The sequence below is a fragment of the Cetorhinus maximus genome, chromosome 14 (assembly GCF_964194155.1).
Source record: "Cetorhinus maximus chromosome 14, sCetMax3.hap1.1, whole genome shotgun sequence".
Taxonomy (NCBI): Eukaryota; Metazoa; Chordata; class Chondrichthyes; order Lamniformes; family Cetorhinidae; genus Cetorhinus; species Cetorhinus maximus.
The window spans coordinates 37,597,243-37,613,457 of NC_135892.1; the positions used below are offsets into that span (position 1 = coordinate 37,597,243).

The 16,215-nt window shown below is 41.8% G+C and overlaps 1 protein-coding gene across 4 annotated transcripts in view; it reads left to right on the forward strand.

The window, feature by feature from the left end:
* Nucleotides 1-1,340: 1,340 nt before the first annotated feature.
* The window catches only part of dop1a (DOP1 leucine zipper like protein A), a 366,113-nt gene continuing 351,238 nt past the window's right edge, over nt 1,341-16,215 (forward strand). For all 4 annotated transcript variants that reach the window (XM_078556811.1, XM_078556812.1, XM_078556813.1 and 1 more), the window contains exon 1: nt 1,341-1,546. The gene's annotated coding sequence lies outside the window, so the exon portion shown is untranslated. The remainder of the gene's footprint in view (nt 1,547-16,215) is intronic.

Here is a 16,215-nt window from a genome sequence, read left to right on the forward strand (position 1 = left end):
ATGAAAATATGTGGTCCTTTGCATATGTTTGGTCAGGATGTTGGTTGTGGAAAGATTGGGTTTCTACATATAGATCATGTTTTTCCTTCAGAGGTTCATGATAATTGAAGTTGGGAAAAATCAAATGGGTCTGATGAATCCGTTAGTTGGGATATGAGTGGAGTACCATGTTACTCCAACACAAGTGCCTAAAAATGCTGTCATATGGACTCGAAAAGTTAACTGTGTTCCTCTCCGCAGATTCTGCCAGACCTGCTGAGTTTTTCCAGGTATTTTTATTTTTGTTTGGATTTCCAGCATCCACAGTTTTTTGCTTTTATCTTAGTGTTTAATTGACTGCCACTACTCTTCAAGGAATGCCTACCTTGAAGAAGTATTGCTCTTCTCTCCAACAGGATTTCTGTATCTCTCTTTTGCCTTGTTCAAAATCTTTTGGCTATCTCCACCTATCACTGGCCCTCTATCCAGCTCTACCTGTCCCACCACCCTTAAACCAGCTTATATTTCACCTCTTTTCTATTTTTACTTAGTTCTGTTGAAGAGTCATACGGACTCGAAACATTAACTGTGTTCCTCTCCGCAGATGCTGCCAGACCTGTTGAGTTTTTCCAGGTATTTTTATTTTTGTTTTGGATTTCCAGCATCCACAGTTTTTTGCTTTTATCTTTGTGCCTAAAACAAGTTCAGATCCAAGTCAGACTCAGACAGAAATGACTGAGGAAGTGGAAAAGTCAACTGAAGGTCAAGGCCCTTGCCTAAATTTTAGAAGGTTGGGTCAAGTAAGGCAGTGTCCTCTTAGGAATAGGAAACCAGTGGTTAAGCTGAATTTGTAAATAAACGCAGAACAAGAAATGTATATCAGTTGTATGGAATTTGAACATTGTGTACCTTTTTTGTTAAGGAGTGTAATAGCACCCTCTTGGGGCCATTTGTGTATGTATGCAAGCATATAAACCAAAATCAGGAAAAAATACAATTCAGTTGGGTACTAGAATTCCAAGTATGTCCTTCCAAGATATCACAATTTTCATTTTTAATAATTTGTCTCATGATTTATGAAACGATAGCTTTGGCATTATGTTATTGTTGTAAGTTAGTGTTAAATTAAACACATTCATTAAAACAACAGACTGATTTTATTTTTACCAATTGTTATTTTGTGGTGAGGGAAGAGTATGAGTTGAATGTGAATTATTTTGCTGCAGAGTACTGTAGGTAGAGGAAATAACACCATGCGGTTTTGTGTACATTTTTTTCGGAACCAATGATGAGATGCGAGTGTTTGTGGGGATACGACAGTGGGAGGACAAGGGGGACGGCAGAGAGAGACGGACATCGTAGCGCTGAATTCTGGGTAGTGAAACTCTCCACTGAAGGCGGAATCGGGGGCAAGGAAGACGGCCATCGGATTATCGCCTGTGGCTTAATTCAGGAAACAAGGAAGGAAGAGGCAGCGTCTCCGCTGGTTATCACTGAAGTAGGATGGAGCGGGGTAATGCTCGTACCGAGTGACAGTAACAGACCAGCAGTCTGATATCAGGAGCAGGTGAGTGCGCACTTCAGTCTTTATGTAGAGTCTTTAATGTAGCAAAACATCCCAAGGTGTTTCACGAGAGCTTTCCCCTCCCTCTTTTTCCATTCTTGTAGTCGCATGGAAATATAATTAAAGTTGTAAAGTTGGACCTGGGCATCTCTGCCTTCTGTAGACGTCTAGACTGCAAAGTTGGGACTTCGTAGTGGTGCTGCTGTTATCCCTACAGCACTGCCACAGCATTTGTCGGATGCCCTAACGGCACAGGTACTCGTTTGGGCTTGTGTGTGTGCTGGAAACATGCACAGTAGGGGGATCATGATATCAATTGGCCTCTAATGCTGATTTATCACAGTCTGCTATTTTGGATCATACAGGTCCTATTAAAGTCCTCTTCATAACTCCCATGTTAAGCTGCAGGAGAGACCTCCTACCCTATCGTCAATTAGCACTACTTAAAAGGCTAATGATACAGCCTTCAGTTGAGATACTTTTGAAATTTTTTTTTGCTGGAACTACTGTGTTGATTGTTATTGGAGGAGTTTAACAAACTTACTGAATTTATGTGAAAGTGGTGCTTAATGTTGGCAAAGAGTCAGAGGGATTGTCTGGCCTGTTAGTTGAAAGCCTGCTTCAATAATGGCAGCTATAGTTGTAGTGCCTCTAGGGCTACAACATGACTTGGATATAAATGGACCACAGGCACCAGAGAGGAGTGCTCTTAATTGAAGACTGTATCTATGTAGGATCTTTAGGGAGCACTTCTTACTCATGCTCCTGCATGAGATGGAGGTGTATGTGAGGCCACCTGTGTTTCATCAAGGAGGAGGTGACTGAGTTGTGCCACCGCCTGCAACCCGACCTGCAACCTCACAGCAGGGTAAGAAGTGGTTGTCAAGGTCACCATGACCCCAAATTTCTACACCAGACCCTGCCAGGTGGGAGTAGGTGACCTTGGCAACATCTCAATTCAATGAGTCACCAAATATCAAGCTTTCTCATTTGAGTGTTGGTTTTTTCAAAAGTCATTGAAGGGGGCAGCTAAGTTCAAACACTGAAATTAAATTGTACTGCATTTTTCAATATGACTTTTTCAAAAAAGCTTACAGCTTTGCAAATTTAGCTCTGTACTTGTCTCCATCAGTGACCAATTTAAAAATCAAATCATTACAAGAATCTATTTTTCTGTGGTATTTTGAGGAAGTACTGGTGACATCAGAAGAAGTGTCTCGATAGAGTTACCAAACTCAGCAGTGTGAGGGCGGGAGCTTGATTACCATGCATACTTAAGCAACAAGGTGGTTGAAAGGCTTTCAGTTAGTGACTGCATGCTTGGAACAGTGACTGATTAAAAGCTTGAATCATTTGATTCAGAACTAGGATTTAAAATGAAATCATCAATGCTGAAACCCTTAACCTTTGTTCAGAACTCTTAATGTGTCGCAATGCATGACTTAATATTACTTGTTTATTTCTGTTTGAAGTAAACTGATTTTTACTGTGAGTTACAGTTTCCTGTCCAATACTTGAATAAAGGTACAAGATATATAGTCTCTGAAACTAGATGATTAGTTCCTACTTTGTTATTCTATGCTATGAGCTGCACAATATATTGAAACAACTCAATATTACAAAGTTCCACAGACACGACCTTTCAGAAAAAGTAAAACAAAAAAAACATTGGATTTGAAACTTCGGAACTGTGTTAGGTTCTTCTGAAGTTGCAACTGTGATTGTTTTCAGTGGGCTTTTGAATATTTTTCATAAAATATATGTTAAGTTCCATTAACTTGAGAGAAGTTCTTTTCTTTCTTATGAGCCATTTAGTCTTGTGTTCATTTGACCTTATCCGCATCCTTCATTGCCATTAACTATCCGTTCTTACTAGTTGTAAGTTTTATTTTGCGTTTAATCCCTCCCAATGAATGTAGTTATTGAGTAGTCACTGAAAAAAATCTTCAGTTTAGTGTTTTTTATCTTTTACTTTTGTGTTGGTGGTTATGAAAAGATAACAATGCCTGAGTGGGACAGGACAGACTATTCATTGATTGTTAGGCAAGGGAATCAAAGGTTATCAGAGTAGATGGGAATGTGGAACATGAAACACAAACAGATCAGGCATGATCTTATTAAATGGCGGAGTAGGCTTGAGGGGCCAAATGGCTTACTTCTCCTATTTCATATGTTTGTATGAAGACAATCTATTCTAAACTCTGTAAATCCTGCTCTAATGTTGCTAGATCATATTTAACAGTAGCTAAAGATGACTTGGTTTAATTTATCCCTTCACCTGTACTTCCTGTCTCCGTTGCCCTTTTTCCTTTTTATTGGTTCATGGAATGTGGCATCGCTGGTTTTTATTACCCAATTCCTAATTGCACTTGAGAAGGTGATGGTGAGCTGCCATCTTGAACCACTGCAGTTCATGTTGAAGTGCTGTTAGGAGGAAGTTCTAGGATTTAGACCCAGCAACAGTGAAGGAATAACAATATGGTTCCAAGTTAGGATGCTATGTGACTCGGAGGGGAAATTGTAGGTGATGATGTTCCAATGCACCTGCTGCCCTTGTTCTTCTAGGTGGTAGAGGTCGCGGGTTTGGAAGGTGCTGTTGAAGGAGCTTTGGCGAGTTGCTGTAGTGCATCTTGCAGATGGTACACACTGCTGCCACATAGGGTGTAGGATTACAGTTCCACTTGTCCATACACCAAAGCTCAGATTAAACATTAACAGTATGGGTAACGCATTGCATTGGGACACCACCGTTCCAAGCCATCTAAAGCTGTTTTCTTTGGCCAACTATTTGTTTGTAACACCCTTTTTCTTTTGAATACTTTCAAAAGGGGGTTCTTTTTTTAGTTTCCCATTCATAGAAATAACTTCTGAAATTTAGAACTCTTTTTACTAGCCAAAAAAGTTAATTTAATTTGCAGTTATTGGTAACAGTTTAGTTTTAATAAAATTGAGAATCAGTCCTGGAAATGTTATAATCCTCAAGCAGTAGATGTTGAACTCCAGTGGTTACCCTGGTATCATTGGGCATTGTCCTCTGGTGAGCTGGCACACTTGTCATCCTTTCCTTCTGACCTGGTTGCAGCTCACTTGTGACTCACCTTAAGCTGATCCCATTTCTATAGTACTCTCTAAAGTACATACACTACCATTGTCTGAGCTGGTGGCAGTGGTATATACCATTTACAGGATGCACTGCAGCAACTCGCCAAAGCTCCTTCGACAGCATCTTCTAAACCCGCAACTTTTAACCACCTGGAAGAATAAGGGCAGCAGATGCATTGGAACATGATTACCTGCAAGTTCCCTTCCAAGTCACATACCATCCATACCATACCATATCAGTTTACAGATGATGAAATTAGAGGCCTGGTGTGATACTCTTCTTTCATACTGAAGGTGCAGTGGCTGGCCAGGCAGCAAATCCTGGATATCTGAAAGGGGATGTGAGGGAAGGAGGGAAGGGTTTGAAAGCTCGAGATCCATGGTTACACCATCTGCAGCTTGCACTACATGTCAGATAAGGTGAGGTTGGATTTCAGGAGATAAGGAAAGAACACACCATTTTAATGTTCTTTGCAATGCTGGATGCAATGGACTCAGCTACAGCTGTATGCTGATGCACAGCACCATCTTCTCTAGAGGGCACAGGAAATGCAGTTTGCCTGTGTCCTGCTGGGTATCTATTGTTCCCGAAGGTTGCTTGTCCTGCTAGAGAGAGGAAAGAATGTCAATGAATCATTGAGTTTGTTGCATTGCGCTTGGGTAATGTGCTTGCCATAGCTGAAGAGCTGAAGGCATTTGGAATCTGCAAGAGGTGGTTGTGAGGCTGGCAACATTGGCTAGTGTGTGAGAGTGAGATGGAGCATCTGAATATTAGGCATGAGTCCAGTTGCAGGTGGGTGAATGATGGGGCTGTGGGGCACTGAGCAATGTGAGAGGATGGTGATATTGTGGGTAGTAGATGTCATGTGAAGATGTACTCATTGATTACTGAACTTCATTTCGGCACTGCTACCAGGTCCTTGGATCAGACACCAAGAATTAACCTCCCTGGTCACTTGCTGTCCCATTCCCTTCTCAGGGTGTGCCTTGAGGTGCTTCTGGCCCTCCTGTGGATACATGGCATTGCTTTTATCCACCTCCATCACTAATGTTTATTATGCTACATCAGAAAACCTGGGAAACTTCTCTCATACGTGTTGCCCTGTTTGCTATGCTTTCTCTTTCAGCCAAGTGATCCACAGAGTTATAGCAGTTGCTGTTGCATGAGTTCAGCTCCTCAAGAGGGGGAAGCTGCCTTTGAGATGTGCGGGTTAGCTAGCACATGTGCTAGCCTCCCATGCTGCTGCTGCTGGGTCCACTGCTGAACTTTGAACCAGTCAGCAGTGCGGGTTGTGCTCAGCTAGAGGCTGGCATCATTTTGTTGAGGAACCATTATGAAGTTTGCATGCAGCCAGGCACAAGGTGATTGTAATTTGCTTTCCTTGTGCCTGAAAATAAGCTTTAATGGAATTTTTTCCTCCATAGTTTTGACTGGTCTTGAAATGTGTTCAGGATGCTGATTGAAAGCCTGTTCTAAGAGCAGAAGAGCTGTTAGGTGTTTTATTTTCCTCAGGAATTTGTATTTTTTTCTAAATTGGTGAAATTTGTTCAGTTAAATTTGTAGAGATTTTTTTAAAAAGTAGAGGATATGACTCACTGGTATAATACAGTGTACTCACTTGGGAGGGTAAAATTTGTACTTTATGCACTATCAAGTTCAACAAATCTTCAAAGCTGTAATTCCTTGTAGTAAATTTGTAAACAAAAACCATTGTATTTGCTATTATGAATGCTGACTTTGCTGGTTTGAACTGGGATATGTTTTGCTGCTGTTGTACAACAAAAAATTTTGGCTGTAGAATAACAATCTGCATGCAGCCTTTGCTGAGGTGATGAAGATTTTATTGGACTTGTTTTGCTCTTGATAACCTGAAATGTTTCTTTTTCTAATGTACTCCCTTATTTGACCTATTAGATCTGCCCATCTAATGGCCCTGAAGTACCCAAGCTTTTTATTAACTGAGAATTCTACAAAATGTTTCCACTTGTTTTGAATGTAACAAAACTCATCTTAACAGCCTGCTACTGGTCTCAGATCTATTAGTTATGTTTGAACAAATTAACCATTTCACCAACAGATCACAAGGATGATACAAGTAGGTGTCAGTCATTCTGAAGCTGAAAGTAATCATTTTTAAGGGAAGTGTAGGGACAGTTTTGCTTCTGTCCTAGGAGTGCTTGCTAGGTGGAGAATTGTTTCCTTCCCAGTAGGAACATCCACCACCTCAATGAAACAAGGTTGTCTTATCCTTCAAACATGCATAATCTGGGATAGATAATCATGTCATGTATAGTTTTGTTTTTTAAATACAATGTTTAGAGCACAGTATCACAGTAGTGGAGTGCCTCACTACTTCACAGTTACATTCATTATTTTACATTTATGTTTAGAGAACAGTTGCATTAGTTATTTCTACTATCTAATATCTGGTGATTTTCAGTGGAAGTGGGCAATGGCGCGCAGCAGTTGTCGACAAGGGAAGCAGAGTGTTTAACTTTAAAAAGAGGAGAACTCCAGGAGATGAAGCTAATCTCCTAGTGGGATTTTGAATATTCAAAGTCCTGCCCTATTTAACTGCTTTAACCAGAAGCGACACAAAATAGTATGGGGGAAAATTAGTTGGTCTGTATCCTCTGAGAATTTCCTGTGCAGCATGCTAAAAATTGTGCATTCCAGTTCTGTGGCTGGTATTCTAGTGCAGTACTGAGTGAGTATTATAATGTTGGAGATGCCACCTTTTGAATGAGATGTTGAACTAGGGGTGGGCAAATTTTTTGACCAGAGGATCGCATCTGGGTTGGATTTTGTATGGCGGGGCCAGCCGCAAATATTCAAGAATTGAACAATTAAAATAAAAATAAATTTGGGTACAAGTAAACATAAAAGATGTTTGTTTGCACACTCAGGCAGAGCCCAGCAAAGCAAGGATTTTCTGTGCCACTTTATGGATGTTTGGGAACTTGGTTTCACTCACGGAAACAAAAGCTCGTCCAAGATTGCATTTCAAGATTGCATTTTTCCTTGAAGGTGATATCTTAATGTTAGAAATGTTCTGTTATGCCGGCCCTTTCTGTTATATTCTTACAATCTTTGTTCCTCCAGCATGCTTGCACCATTATGCTAATAAGCAATTTATGAGAAACTTGTCTCTTACTTTTTCATGATTATAGACTGTTAAGGGAACACTCAGATTGCAGCCAGAGAAGATTAAATGAAACAAAGAATGAAGCCTGAAAATTGACGTAGAGTGGTACAGTCAGCCAGGACTCCACGTGACAGCCAAAATAGCATTTGATGTTCTGACCTTATCATGTATTTGAATCTACATCTCATCTGAAAGACGGCATCTGCAGCAGTACAGCATTCTCTCAGTGCTGCACAGGAGCATCCGCCTCTACTTTAGTTCTCAAGTCCTGGTGTGGGATTTGGAGTCAGAACTATCTGACTCAGAGACAAGAGTGCCACCAATAGAGCTGCAGCTGTCATGGGATTTCTGTTTCCCCATCCACCCTTGAGAATATGTGCCAGTGTTTAAAATGTACAGTTTGCTAGGATCCATCCATTGAGATGGAAGGACTTGTTGAAAGAACACTGAGATTGCTTGTGGAGATCTTCAGTCATACATATCTTAGTATATAAATATCACTGCAGTGATTGCAAGATTTTTTTAATAGGTTATAACCATTCTGGTAGATAAAGGCAATCTCCACTGTGTTAACACGTCAATGCAGAACTCAGGATCCCAGGTTCAAATCCTGGTCTGTGCTGTTATCTGATCTAAACCAGGACAGCAGCTACTGCTATACTGCTTTCCTCAGCATCATTAGGGGGACAGGGAAGAAAGCAGACGAAAATGTGAAAAACCTCAAATATGCATTGATTCTGGTTAGGACAGCAGCTGGCTACAACGTGAAAAAGCCTGCTAACATTCAATGTGTAGGCCTGTATATGAAGAGTGGCCTTTTTGAAAAAGGCACTCGAGGACCGCCAGTACCCATGACACCAGATCTCAGCAAGGATCAGCACCTTCAGGTGAGATGAGAAAAATGGGGAAACAGAACTATATAAGTTGATTTGGCTTTTCAAAAAGAGATTTAAAACCTAAATCGAAAATAAGGTGAAGTTTTGAAATTCCATTTTATATACTTGGAAAACCAAAATGCAAAATGAAACTGCAGTATTCTAGTAAGTAATCTCAAATGCACACTTGCCTTATGTTTTTCTCCATGCTGCTCCTCCTGTGCATTCCTATTCTTAAGGTGATCTGTGCATTATAAATGTAGTGGCAGGCTGAAGCTATCTGCATGGCTCCTGCTCTTACCTTAAAGCCTACCAGGAATACTGTAGTTTTGGGGCAGAGAGGAGTTCCTTACACATGATGGTAGGGGAAAGGGCTACATTTTTCAGTGAAGCGGATTTGAAGTTTTTGTTTATGTGTGCGTGCTGGGGTTGGGAGAGTTATTTAGACACATTTGACAATGGGATCAGAAGACAATTAGTGCATTTTTAAAAATCAGGAGGAACATAGAATTTAGAGCAAGAGTAGGCCATTTGGCCCTTTCACCCTGCTCCGCCATTTGATAAGATTATAGGCTGATCTGATTTGTGGTCCCAACTCCACCTTCCTGTTTGCCCCCCCATAACCCTTGACTTCCTTGTCTATCAAAAATATCAGGAAGGGTCTATTGTTTGTCAGTTGTTTTGTATTTCAAATGTATTTTGCTCATTTACTTTGCTTACTCCCCTGCTGCAGCCACAGGCCAGATAAGTACCTCCTGTGGGGTAGATGTGGCCCACAGGCCATAGTTTGCCCAGGTTGACATTCAGTTGAAGCCTCATCTACTTGTTAGGGTGGATGTATGTCCAATATTTATATCTCAATCAACATCACAAAAAACAACTTACCTGGTCATTCCCATATTACTGTTTGTGGGAATTTGCTGAGTGAAAATTATTTGCTATGCTTCCTACGTTACGACAGTGACTACACTTCGAAAGTAATTCAGAATGTCTCAAAGCGCTTTTGAACAGATGAGGTATTTTTAAAGTACAGTCACAGTTGCAAAGTATGGAAGATGTGGGAGCCAATTTGCAAACAAGGTCCCCAAAATAGCAGTGTGATAATGAGCAGGTAGGTAATCTGTTGTTTGTGATGTTGGTTGGAGACAAATATTGGTCAGAATCTTTCTTCAAAATTTGTTTTTGTCTGGCTGAAGTTGAGAACTAAAAGTATTGGCTGGAGAAACTAATGGTGATCACTGATAATTAAGTGCAAATGCCACAGCAACTTCAGGCAAAGGCAGATGTGCGATGAAACACAGAAATTGCGAAATTCCTGTCAATGTCCTTCTCCATCGTTAGCTTTGTGCAAACAGCATTTTGATGTCTGGAGCCTTGATCAAATACATTGAGAGCTGTGAAATTCTTGTACCTGCATGGTAGCTCTGAAGTAAATTTGCCACAGAAAGTTAAGTCAAGTCGTCACTTCCAGTCTAAGTACTTTATTTACAAAGAACAAAGAAAAGTACAGCACAGGAACAGGCCCTTCGGCCCTCCAAGGCTGCGCCGATCATATTGCCCATCAACTAAAACATTTTGCACTTCCGGGGTTCGTATCCCTCTCTTCCCATCCGATTCATGTATTTGTCAAGCTGCCTCTTAAACACCACTATCGTACCTGCTTCCACCACCTCCTCTGGCAGCGAATTCCAGACACTCACTACCCTCTGTGTAAAAAACTTGCCCCGCACATCTCCTCTATAGTTTTCTCCTCTCACCTTAAATCTATGTCCCCTAGTAATTGACTCTTCCACCCTGGGAAAAAGCTTCTGACTATCTACTCTGTCCATGCCACTCATAATTTTGTAAACTTCTATCAATCTCCATCGCTCTAGTGAGAACAATCCAAGTTTCTCCAACCTCTCCTCATAGCTAATAACCTCCAGACCAGGTAGCATCCTGGTAAACCTCCTCTGCACCCTCTCCAATGCCTCTATATCCTTCTGGTAATGTGGTGACCAGAATTGCACGCAATATTCTAAGTGTGGCCTAACCAAGGTTCTATACAGCTGCAGCATGACTTCCCAGATTTTATACTCAATACCCCTGCCAATGAAGGCAAACATGCCATATGCCTTCCTGACTACCTTATCCACCTGCGTTGCCACTTTCAGTGACCTGTGGATCTGTACACACACATCTCTCTGCCCGTCGATGCACTTAAGGGTTCTGCCATTTACTGTATAATTCCTGCCTGTATTAAACCTTCCAAAATGCATTACCTCGCATTTGTCCGGATTAAACTCCATCGGCCATTTCTCCGCCCAAATCTCCAACCGATCTAAATCCCGTTGTATCCTTTGACAATCCTCTTCACTATCTGCAACTCCTCCAACCTTAGTGTCCTCTGCAAACTTACTAATTAGCCCAGTTACAATATCCTCCAAATCATTTATGTATACTACAAACAGCAAAGGTCCCAGCACTGATCCCTGCGGAACTCCACTAGTCACAGCTCTCCATTCAGAAAAGCACCCTTCCACTGCTACCCTTTGTCTTCTATGACCAAGCCAATTCTGTATCCATCTTGCCAGCTCACCTCTGATCCCGTGCGACTTTACCTTCTGTACCAGTCTGCCATGAGGGACCTTGTCAAAGGCCTTACTGAAATCCATTTAGATAACATCTGCTGCCCTTCCATCGTCGATCATCTTTGTCACTTCCTCGAGAAACTCGATCAAGTTAGTGAGACATGACCTCCCCTTCACAAAACCATGCTGCCTCTCACTAATACGCCCATTTGCTTCCAAATGGTAGTAAATCCTGTCACGAAGAATCTTCTCCAATAATTTCCCTACCACTGACGTAAGGCTCACTGGCCTGTAATTTCCTGGATTATCCCTGCTACCCTTCTTAAAGAATGGAACAACATTGGCCACTCTCCAGTCCTCTGGGACCTCACCCGTAGCCAGTGAGGATACAAAGATTTCTGTCAAGGCCCCAGCAATCTCCTCCCTTGCCTCCCTCAGTACTCTGGGGTAGATCCCATCTGGCCCTGGGGACTTATCCACCTTAATATTCTTCAAGATGCCTAACACCTTTTTTGATCTCAACATGATCCAGGCTATCTACACACTCTTCCCTAGACAAATCGACCGCTAAGTCCTTCTCTTTGGTGAATACTGATGAGAAGCATTCATTTAGTATCTCTCCCATTTCTTCTGGCTCCACACACAGATTCCCACCTCTGTCCCTGAGTGGGCCTACCCTTTCCCTGGCTACCCTCTTGCTTTTTACATATGTATAAAAGGCCTTGGGATTTTCCTTAATCCTGGTTGCCAGTGACTTTTCATGACCCCTTTTAGCCCTCCTGACTCCTTGCTTAAGTTTCTTCCTACTTTCTTTGTATTCTCCACGGGCTTCATCTGTTCCCAGTCTTCTAGCCCTTACGAATGCTTCCCTTTTCTTTTTGACTAATTTCACAATATCCTTCGTTATCCAAGGTTCCTGAAACTTGCCTTGTTTATCCTTCATCCTAGCAGGAACATGCCGGTCCTGAATTCTTATCAACTAACGTTTGAAAGCCCCCCACATGTCAGTTGTTGATTTGCCCTCAAACATCCGCCTCCAGTCTAGATTCCTTAGTTCCTGCCTAATATTGTTATAATTAGCCTTCCCCCAATTAAGCACCTTAACCCGAGGACTCCTGTTATCCTTATCCACCAGTACCTTGAAACTTACTGAATTATGGTCACTTTTCCTGAAATGCTCTCCTACCGAAACTTCGACCACCTGGCTGGGTTCATTCCCTAATACCAGGTCCAGTATTGCCCCTTCCCTAGTTGGACTATCTACATATTGTCTCAGGAAGCCCTCCTGGATGCACCTTACAATTCTGCACCACCCAAACCCCTAGCACTAAGTGATTCTCAGTCAATATAGGGAAAGTTAAAATCACCCACCACAACAACCCTATTGCTTTTACATCTTTCCAAAATCTGCCTACATAACTGTTCCTCAATCTCCCGCCGGCAATTGGGAGGCCTATAGTAAACCCCCAACATTGTGACTGCACCCTTCCTATTCCGGAGCTCTACCCATATTGCCTCGCTGCATGAGCCCACCGAGGTGTCCTCCTGTTGTACAGCTGTGATATTCCCCTTAACCAGCAGTACAACTCCCCCACCTCTTCTACATCCCTCTTTATCCTGCCTGAAACATCTAAATCCTGGAACGTTAATCTGCCAATCCTGTCCATCCTTCAACCAAGTCTCTGTAATAGCAATAACATCATAGTCCCAAGTACTAAGGCTCATCTGCCTTGCCTGTTATACTTCTCGCATTGAAGCAAATGCATTTCAGACCCCCAGTCCCACTGTGTTCAGTAATTTCTCCCTGCCTGCCCTTCTTCTTAGTTCTTCTGGCCATATTCACTGGTTCCCAGTCATTTATTTCACCTGCTGACCTATTGCTCTGGTTCCCACCCCCTGCCATACTAGTTTAAACCCTCCCGAGTGACACTAGCAAACCTCGCAGCCAGGATATTGGTGCCCCTCCAGTTTAGATGATGTGCTAAATGTTAATTACTGCCAGTCAACCTCTCCACCACGAAAAAATTAACAGTTACAAATGTCATTTGGTTTTAATTCTTGTTGACATTTAAAAAAAAATAAAATCAATACTCGTTTGGTAGAACTTGAGTATTGCTGAAAAAAGAGACTTGCTATCAAAGCTTTTAATTTTTTTGGTGAAAACCAATTCAAGATTCTCAGCTGGGCTTGCAGTGTGGCTCACCTACACATGCTAGAAGCCACATATATTCACACACACGGCCCTGTCCTTTGCAGACAGAGGACATGTCCATACATTGTGCCTTTTTCAACTAAGCAAAAGCTTGGGGGACAGCCATTCCCTGGTTCATTCCCCATGGCAATGCCTTGACCAATCAGAGTTGACCTGCCTGGTTTGAATTTGAACAAAAGCGTGGCAGTTAACTGTTCCCCAGCTGCATTCTCCATGGCAACGCCTGTAGCAATCAGAGACCACTTGCCCACCAATCAGCACTTTCTTCTCATGAAGTATAAACTGTTGTTCCCCTTACTGCTGATATTTCTTGCGAGCTGTCCTGATGAGTGCAAGATGAAAAGCTTCAATAGCATGCCTCTCTTTTTTCCCAGCAATAAAATCATTTGTTTTTCCTTTTCCTTTACGTTTCTCTCTCTCAATCCAATCTTTCTTCCCCTCTATCCATTTCTATTTCTGTACCTGATTTGATATTGAATTCACCATTCTAATTTACTCTTCCTTGTTCACACCATATATGGTTAATTTCACAATGCTTCAGTTTAGGAGATATGTTCTTGTTCTATTCACTTAGATCCTGGGTTTTCTGTAGATGGGGCCGCACTGTTTCCATCTCATACTTCCAGCAATTTGCCATACTTCCACTCATGTACAACACTGAGACAATGCACATTGCTTCCTCTGCCCTTTTCAACTTCAAGTCTTGCCATTTAGCTTCTTCCTAATTGTCACAGCCCACCATATTCACAATTTCTACTTCACCTCTGATCTCCCTACCTTCTCTAAACAAATCTCTTCAACTAAACCCACCATCTACTTTTATAATCTCCTCCTGACCATCCAGTTCCCCCTTCTCAGCATGATACACACCAACATCACCAACCTATTTCTATCCTCAAACTTCTCATGCTGTTAATCCACTTTGGCAGAAAAAACTCTCTGAAATGCTTCTTTTTCTCTAGTACTATCATAATCATCCTGGAATGAGTTGTTGCATTGCAACTATTCCTCCATCCATCCATTTGAGACCCTCCAATCCAGTTTTCTCTATAGCCATAAAAGCGAGACTGCCCTATTGCGAATAACATCCTGTCTGAGAATAACTTGTTGTCTCTACATATTTTTGATCTCTGCAGCCTTTGATACTGTCAAGCATTCCATTCACCTGCTCAGCAGTTTACCTTCTTGGCACTTCTATTTCTTGGTTCTGCAACAAAGCCATTAAAACACTCCCAGAAGTTGTTCCTCCCCAGCCTGCAAGCTCACCTCTGCTTTAGCCCAGGCTTCTATGCTTGGTCCCTTTCTTTATCACTTTTATAGGCTACCACTTGGTCTTGCCAACCAGCAGCATGGGGTCAGCTTCCATTTCTGGCAGTGATGTCAATCTTAATCCCTCTGCTTCATCCATCACCCCAAAGCTGTTGTTACAATCTCTAATTGTCTGTCTGACATTGATGAATCGTTAAACTTGAAGTAATCGGCTTCAGATCCTACGGATTGGGTGCCTCTGGCTTTAACATAAATTACATCTCATTCACAATGCTCTCCTGCATCTTCACCTGCACACATTCACGACTATCCTTGCCTAGTTTTGGTTCCTCATGCAATTGAACATTAGTTTTAAGGCCCTGGGATCCTTGTGCTTGCTTTCAAGTCTCCATGTGATTTTATCTCATCCTATCTTGGTGAACTCCTCCACCTGTACATCAGCTGATCCTCTGACACTGACTTCTGCTTCCTAAGTTCTACTTTTAGGAGCCCCTTGCCCTCTGAAATTTTCTACTTGAATCTCAGACCTAGTTTCCTGCTTACAATATCTGTCTTAAAAACCTTATGCCAAATACCTTTTGGCTGGATTCCCAATTACCACTTTCCATAAATGAAAACTCAACCATAATTTTGTTGCCTGTATCTTAACTCGCACCATGTTCCCTTCATCCATCACCCCTGAGTTTCCTGACCCACATTGGCTCCTGGTCTGGTAATTTCTTGATTTTAAAAATTCTCATCCTTGTGCTCAAGTCCCATGGCCTTCCCTCTCCCCATCTCTGTAACCTATTTCACTGCCACAACCATCCTAGATCTCCCTGCTCCTTCAATTCTGTCCTCTGGCGCATCTCCAATTTCCTTCACTCCACCAATGACAGCAGCCAGGCTTAGACTTTGGAATTTCCTTTGTAAACCTCTTCCATCTCTTCATATTTCACCTCTTTTCTATTTTTCCTTAGTTCTGTTGAAGAGTCATACAGACTCGAAGCGTTAACTGTGTTCCTCTCCGCAGATGCTGTCAGACCTGCTGAGTTTTTCCAGGTGTTTTTATTTTTGTTTTGGATTTCCAGCATCCGCAGTTTTTTGCTTTTATCTTAGTGTTTAATTGGCTGCCACCTCTCTTCAAGGAATGCTTACCTTGAAGAAGTATTGCTCTTCTCTCCGACAGGATTTCCGTCTCTATATTTCACCTCTTTTCTATTTTTCCTTAGTTCTGTTGAAGAGTCATACAGACTCGAAACATTAACTGTGTTCCTCTCCGCAGGTGCTGTCAGACCTGCTGAGCTTTTCCAGGTATTTTCATTTTTGTTTTGGATTTCCAGCATCCGCAGTTTTTTGCTTTTATCTTCCACCTCTCTATCTTACTCACCTTTTAAGGCACTGCATAAATTTATTTTCTGATCAAGCTTTTGATCACTTTCCTCCTATCTCATTTCGTGGCTAAGTGTCACTCCTGTGAAATGACGTGAGACATTTTGCCACATTAAATGTGCTATAT